Consider the following 8,309-nt stretch of genomic DNA (forward strand, 5'->3'; position numbering starts at 1 on the left):
AACTTCTTTCTTCAAAATGCAGTATGTAACAATTTATACTGTAATGCCAAAGACAATTTACTGCTATAGCAGCATATAACTTTCACCATCAGTTGAACGTGCAGAATCCTCTTTATATGATTTAATGAGCCCCTCTGCCTCTGGGTCCCATGGAGTTTTCCTCAGCCAGTTGCTGATTAAAGCTATTCTGGTTGAATGAGAAAAAAACCAACTAATCACAATAATGTTATAATTTTGGCTTTTAGGTTTTACAGAAACTGTTTGGAATACCTTCCTGGTTGTTAATGATCCTTAATAGAACAGATGGAATTCTCCGGTCTGAGCAGAAGCTGCAAAAAAATCTCTGAGGTGTATGATGTGTCATTTGGTTCACACCCAGCAGAGTAAGCCAGAATAAATCTAAAAAAGGAGGACGCTGAGGAGCTTTGATTGTGTTGCTGAGCTATTCCCTATATAACGTGTGTTGTGCTGCTAATTTGCTGACCTGGAAACACTGGCAAAGAATTGAATTGGGAGTTTTAAATTTTAAGCATTACAATATTAAAGAGGTGGCGTGCTGAGACACAAAACTTAAAAAAAAAAAACCATAGAAAATCTCCATCTAAATTTCGACTTTAATGCACTCTAAGGACTATACCCACAATCACACCAAAGGCCAGCTGCCTGATTAAAATTGCTGGTCCAGATCTTTGTAAATAGCTGAAATTGCTTTATACTAAAATAATAAAATCATAAAACTCATCTTAGCAAATCCAGACTCTTCTGAAAATTATGACCTCTAAACCTTTGTAGGTCATAATCCACCAGTGAATATAGACCCAGTTTCTCGGTGTGTATCTGGCTTGTTAGGTACCTATATGCTTAGATGTCATTCATATTATAACCCTTATGAAGTGGTTCCTTTTTAAAGACTTAGGCACCTAACTTCCCTAGGCAGATGCTTTTCATTGTCCAATCCCATATGCACACAAACTTTCTTGGGCATCAACGAAACCTTCTTGGAGAACTAGCTCTCAGATCATGAAGAGAGATCCTCAAAATAGGTGTTTCCACTCTGTCTGAGCAGATCCTGTAGGCAAGCTTACCACACACAAAAATGTGCATTTGATAATGGAATCTTTCATGTAATATTGGAGAAGCTGAGGGTCAAATCTTTGTTATATAAACATGACTTAGGGCTCCCACATTCTGACAACTAGTCTCCTGGCCGTGATGATATTGGCTATTGGTGCATCTTAATCAATAATTCCTTTTCAGCTGCTCCCCAAACATATCAGCAATTACAGATGTATTGAACCGAATAGAGAGCCCAAGACTCTTAGTACCTGTTCCAGTGTGTGACCACTCTCAGAGTAAAAAAATATTTTTTTGTGTTCAGATGGAACAACATGTGTTTTCACAAATGTGTTTTCATTTGTGCCCGTTTCTTCTTGTCCTGCCAGTGGGCACCACTAAGATTCTGGTTTCCTCTTCTTCATTCCCTCCCATCAGGTATTTATACGTATTGATAAGATCACCCTGACCCTTCTTGTCACGAGGCTGAACAGTCCGAGCTTGGTCAGCCTTTCCTCATATGAGATGCTCCAGTCCTTTCATCATCTTTGTGGCCTTGTGCTGGACTTGCTCTCGTAAGTGCATACTTCTTGTGCTGGGGACACAGCACTCCAGATACAATCTCACCAGTGCTGAGTAGAGGGGAAGGAACACCTCCCTTGGCCTGCTGGCAACCCTGCCTAATGCAGCCCAGAAGGGTGTTGGCCTTTTGTGCCACAAGGGTGCATTGCTGCCTTATGGCCAGTTGTCCACCAGGATTCCAAGGTCTTCCACAGAGCTGCTTTCCAGACGGTCAACCCCCAGCGTGTATAGGTGTGTGGGCTTATTACTCCCCACGTGCAGGACTTTTCATTTTCCCTTGTTGAACTTCATGATATTCCTCTCTTCCCAGTTCTCCAGCCTGTCCAGGTCCCTTTGAAAGGCAGCACAACCATCTGGTGTTCCTCCCAGTTTTGTATCATCTGCAAACTTGCTGGGGGTGTATTCTGTCCCATAGCACAGGTCATTAATGAAGATATTAAACAGTACTGGATCCAGTATCAGCTGCTTGGGTACATCACTAGTGACTTGCCTCCAACTATACTTTGTACCACTGATCACAGCCCTCTCAGCCTGGTTGTTCAGCCAGTTTTCAATCCACCTCACTGCCCACTTATGTAACCCATACTTTCTCAGTTTGTCTATGATGATGTTTAAGGGAGACAGTGCCAAATAACTGGAGGCAGCGTCAAAGGCTTTACCAAACTTAAGGTAAACAACATCCACTCCTCACCCCTCATCCACCAATCTATTCACCTCGTCATAGAAGGCTGTCAGATTGGTCAAGCATGATTTTCCCTTCATAAATCCACGGTTTTACCATGCTCAACAAAGCAACGACTTAAGATTTATGAGGATTTAAAAACCATGTCTTTTCACAAGGAAATTACTTAAGTATCTCTGATACTGAATGTTTGTAATGATTTCCATCAGTGATGAAATGGAGAGTATTGAGCTCCACATAGCATCTTCTCTTGTCCCTCGTTAGAGGCAGGATCTTGCATCACATGAACATTTAGTCTGGCCTTTCTTGTGTTACCAATTTTAAGGGCCACTGAATGTTTTCCTTATAGTGTTCAGTCATACTTATTTACACAGTCCAAGTTTGTTTAGTTAGAAATTATTAAAAAGAATGCTTTTATGCTATGAACAAAAGTTTAGACATTTCACCGAGCCTGAATCAGTGCATCTTGTTCTTGGATAAAGTACTTTTTCTCACCAATCAACCATTCAAAATTTCCTAATAATGCATTAAAATACATTCAAGGCTGAAAATCTGCTTTATTTTCAGATATGCGGCTAGTAACAGCTGATATCCTTAGCCGGAGTAATCAAGGTTTATAATGAAAATGTTAATGAGCCCTGAACTATAGCAGAGCAAATTGAAGACTCAGCTGTTATAGAAAGTAAAGTTAAAATAACATACCTGAGTAAGCTTTATGTTTGTTGAATACCTCTCTGATAAGAGCCTTAAGTCATAAACACTTGCAGAAGAAAGGATTTTTAAAATATTTGCTGTATGCAAAAAGTTTTTTTTAAAAAAATTGTTTGTGTGGGATTGAATTAATATCATGAACTTTAGAGGGCACTGTAAATCTGGCTCCAGGGTGAAAAACTTCAGTAAAGTTATCTGGAGTAGCCCTTTGTCTTACAATACTGATCTGGCCATGAAGATGTGAATTCTGTTAGTTCAAAATCTTAGAAGGAAGACATAGCTTGGAAAATCTAGGCATACCTGTTCCTGCCATACAAGCTTTGAAATGCAAGACCTATCAGTGGGAATCCATGTAGCTTCCCATAGGAAGGAAGAGAGAAAAAAATAGTAGACTTTCGTAATGCTGTTTAACCATTAAATCATCTGAAAGAACAATGTGCTCAGATGGCTCTCCTTCCTGCTCAGACTCTTCCCATATATATTTGGAGCCTCTGCAGGATCAGCTGGAACAGAAAACAATTATTTACACCCATTGTCCGCTTCTGTGTCATTCAGATACACTCTGTGTGCAATATCTCTAAATTCATGTCACAAGGGAATCAACGAGTCCTGGTCACTTAGCTAGGTCTAGGAAACCTTCTCCAGAAAGGTCTTCCCTAGATTAAAAGTAATGATTACAATAATTACTAAAAACAGTAATTCCAAATAATGTTGAAGGAAACTCAAAGCCATCATGAGTTAACAAGTTTTCACATAATACTCTGTGAATTCAGGAGCTTAACTTCTCTGCAGACAAAGTGGTTATCCACTATTTCTTCAATATAATGTACCTAACCAAGGAAGTTTCTCTTTTCAACCAGTTAAAGAATAAAACTGATATTATTCAAAACACAATGAAAAATAATGAATTACATATATTTGTTATATTTCTCCTGAGCATGAAAATGTTGGAAAGGGAAGAATCTATTCTCAAAGGTGAAGTGAGAAGACAAACCTGGTAAACTGATTTCCAGGAAGCATCATCTGGTTTTAGACTCTCCAAGATCAAGGACTTTCAGAAAAAAACATTCTGGTATTATAAATCAAAAGGAAGAGGAGGAGAAGGAGGGACACAGGAAGAATTGTGAAGCATTTTCCATTACTATGCAATTTATTTCTGAAGTAATACAAATTGTAACATAGACTATCAAAAGAAACCTGCTTTCTTAAAAAAACACTGATTAACTATACTTACAGTATCTAGTAGCCTGAGGTGTGGAAAGAAAAGTAATAGGAGTTACTAAATTCTACCTCATAAAATAAAACTACTTGTACAAGATACTAGAAGTGAACAGTTTAAGACATTTGTAGTTTGATATGACCTTTGATCTTTTCAATAAAAGTCGCCCTTCTTTCAAAGCCTGCTGTCCCATCTGGTTATATATGGTGTTTTAAAAATAACAAGTCTACTTTTTTTCTCCCAATACTAAAAGAAAGAAAATAGCTTTTTTATTAAAATCCAGAACTGTTTCCTACACTAAGAATATTTCCAAGTTAGATAGCTGGTGTATCTGCATTTTCCAGGAGGAGTTGGTAAAAACAACTGTCAGGTTATCATCAGTAAAATAGCAGTCTACAAGCACTTTTCCTGTTTTCCCATGAAGTCAATAAAAATTGACAAATAGCATGTATACAAGTAAATAAGGCTGGAAAAGTGTTAATTCAATAATTCTCTTCTGATGAAGTAAATCAACTTGAATAATGAGGTGTACCCTTGAGGTGAGCCAAGCTGAATAAACTCTTCTGGGCAATGCATTTGGTTTTGTTGGGTAGGTGCTGGGAGGTATGGAGGGAGGGGGCAGCAGCTGGGTATGCTGTGCAGGAGCAGGAAGGAACAGGGCAGGAGATCTACAAGGTGACAGTCCAGTGAAATACAATAGGAAAACAAGGTGTCCATTGAAATGGAGCAGGAATACAAGAAATCTCTCTCTGCCACTAGCCTGCTGCCTGGCCTCATATGTTCCAGGTCTCTGGAGACTCATCTTTTCTGTCTAGCTTACATCTAGGATAAATTCTGTAAATTCCCCAAGGCAGGTTCTGTAGCTTGTTTTGTGCTCTGAGCACAATAGTCCCCTGATCACAGAAGCAATTTTGGTCTTACCCTGTTTTTCAGTGGTTTAGGGCAAATGACCTGGTTTACCTAGGGTCTCTGTACCACCTATACAAAACAGAAATATTTTCTTACTCTTCAAGTGATAGAAGGGTAAAATAGTGATTTACTTTACCAAGATCAAGTTTAAAATGTAGAAGAACAGTGAACTTTGGAAAACATGGTGTGTTCCCATTTGTCAGATATAGTGGCATTGTATCTTGACAGGTTTTTCTTTGTGTTATAGTGCAGAGCTGTCTGACAAAGAAAAAGGAGGGTTGTATGAGAAACATTCATTTTAGTCGACATATGCTTACCTGCTCTGGTAATTTAAAATAAAAATAGTTTAAAGCAATAGCATATGTTTGCAAATTGGTCAGTGAATAATAACGCTTTTTATCTCTCAATAAAAGGCCTCAAAAGGCTTTGAACTTCACAACAGCTCTGAAGCTGGTATTTTGATATTGTTTTTGCTGATAGATAGATGGATCTCAGGGGTTTTCAAACCCATCAATTTTAGGGTCTCAGCTGAGAAATACTGCAGCATTTGCTTGCTTACATTTCTTCTTAAAGAGAAATAAAGAGGAGGAGAATTCTGATCTTTTACCGTTCTCCTGCTTTGTTCATAAGCTATTCCTAGTCTAACAGATGGCTCACACCTAATTTTTGAAAAAAATACATATATTTAGAGTTTGTGATTTTAAAAATAGCATGTTCAAATTAGGAACCTTGAAAAGTTTCACTGAAACTTGCTTCAGAAATAATTTTCATTATACCCTTTTTTGGGAAAAATATGTAATGCCTTCAAAGGAAAAAAATGGCATTAGACATCTAACAAAATGTATATGGATACATATAATGAATAAAATTATTATGTAAAAGTTTATATCTTATCCTTTTGTTGGAAAAAATGAAAACTTTCTTAAAATCGTCCAGAGGGAAGGAAGAACAGACAAAATGTTTTGCAATCAAAAGAAACTATAACATGAATGCAAAGTACATAATGAATAATCTATTAAACTATAGAAAAAAGATGTAGTCTGCCAAACTAGTCATTAAGCTCTGGAAAATAATGTAGAGGTTCTCTGAGAGGTTCATGTAAAGGCTGCATATATTGTTCTTTTTAGCTTCCTTTGAACTACATAAAGTATAGCAATTTCTTTACAGATGTGGGTGCCTGGTCTCCATCCTGTAGCTGGCCCTGCTGTGAGATATCTAGATATTCATAAGGCAAGTGAAAATGCATCTGCTTTTTGAAATGTAGTAATTGTATTTACAGTGCTCTCTTTTCTCACAGAACCAAGACACATAGCCTAGCATCCTTCAATGTAAAAACAAAAAAAAAAAGATAAGATCATTAGTCTGTGTTTTTTGAGCATAACAAATATGTCAGAATCTACACGTGGTACACAGTTTCACTTCTGGGCAGCTCCTCATATAATCTTGTCCCAGCTCATTTTTTCTATATAATTCTTCATTTAATACTTCTGTAACACGCCTCTTATTCTTCTTTCCAAACTAAATAGTATTGGTTTTGATATTTTTCAGTATTGCCTCTCTTACCATAGCAAATAATTTGTCTCTTACCATTCCCAGTTAAGAATCACTAAGCAGAAAGAGGAGTTATTAACAATCATCTCGGACCCACAAGCCCTGCTGTAAATACACACAGAAAATGCTCTTTGTGGTGAGAAAGCACAAACAGAAGTTTTCATGTCACTGCTGCAATTGCCTTTCTCCAAGGGGAAAGATACAGTGGCCACGCGTCATTGAACATGGATTCAATGTATTTCTATTACAAGGAACAAGAACGTCATTATTCCTACTGCTATAAAATGATGAGACAAAAACCTGAGTTTTTGAAATGATGCTTTCTAAAATGAACCCTTAGGTCATTACGAAATAAGAATCTCTGTCACTATTTCTGCCAATCAGTGTCAGCAGACTGTTAAATGTAATTGCCTTGTTATTTTTTGTGTTGACATTTATTATTTCCCACCTGGTAAATCAGGCTCCTTTCCTCTAGAGATTGATGGTCCTCCTGGAGTTTACATCAATGTAATGTTAAGGCAAATGATAAAGGTTTCTGTTTTTCTTTATAAGAAAGGTGCTACATTTTTGATAGCACAATTAGATGATTCCCTTGAATAAATTCCTTCACACAAGAACTTTGAAACTCTGTATATATGAAATATTTTTTTCCTTGAAAACTACATCAAGTCAGCATTTCAGTTTCCCTTAACAGAACACCGTTCTTTTTCTTACTGCCCTGTTATGGGTCTGATTTTACAATAGAGTTGTTCGAAGCTGCCTGTATAACCCTCATTGAAAGTCTTTGATATGGTGCATCTTTTAACAAGACACTCTATAAAAGTGCAATGATTACTTTGCTCGCTACAGCCTCATTTCCTGTCCTCTAAACTGGTAAGTCGCATGCACCAAAAGATGTAGGTAAAAAAAGACATTCACAGTTTTACATTTTTTCCATTTATCTGTCTATATTCATTGACCAACATTTACTCATCTATTTATAGTGGAAATACTTCATGTCCAGAAAAGAGTCCTTAAAAATTATTTCACCCATATGATAAGGCGGCACGGAAGAGGAACTGTTCTGGGATTCAGGTTGCTGGTCCAGTGCCTATCTGCTATGTGACTTTGTACAAGCTCCTCATCTCTCTGACCCTCTGTTTCTCTGTGTTGTTCAGATCATAACCTCTGCCTGACAAGGGCTGTTTCTTGCTCTGTGCGTGTGTGTGAATTGAATGCACAATACAATGGAGCACTGAGGTGCTTTTGCATATCTACTCTACTGTAATACAATAATTAATTATAAATAGACAGGAGTTAATGGTCTGAGAGATTTTTACAGCTCTCCCCTTGTAAGAAATGTCTTGGTAATAAACAAAACTTTTTGTTAAAAGCAAATGATAATTTACCATGACGGGTATTTTTTTTTGAGAGACTTTCAAGTATAAAAGTCAGTAACACTGGTTACACTAAAAAACATGAATTACATTTTTAATATATGAAACTTGCTTATGGATGTTGAGATTTTAAGATATAATTAACTTTCAATGCCTTTAAGATACCTCTGTTAAAGACTTAAAGGAAAGAAAGTTTCAGCCATTTCTCTGGAGTCATATAGATAAT

The sequence above is a fragment of the Aptenodytes forsteri genome, unplaced genomic scaffold (genome assembly GCF_000699145.1).
Source record: "Aptenodytes forsteri isolate BGI_AS27 unplaced genomic scaffold, ASM69914v1 Scaffold94, whole genome shotgun sequence".
Lineage (NCBI taxonomy): Eukaryota > Metazoa > Chordata > Aves > Sphenisciformes > Spheniscidae > Aptenodytes > Aptenodytes forsteri.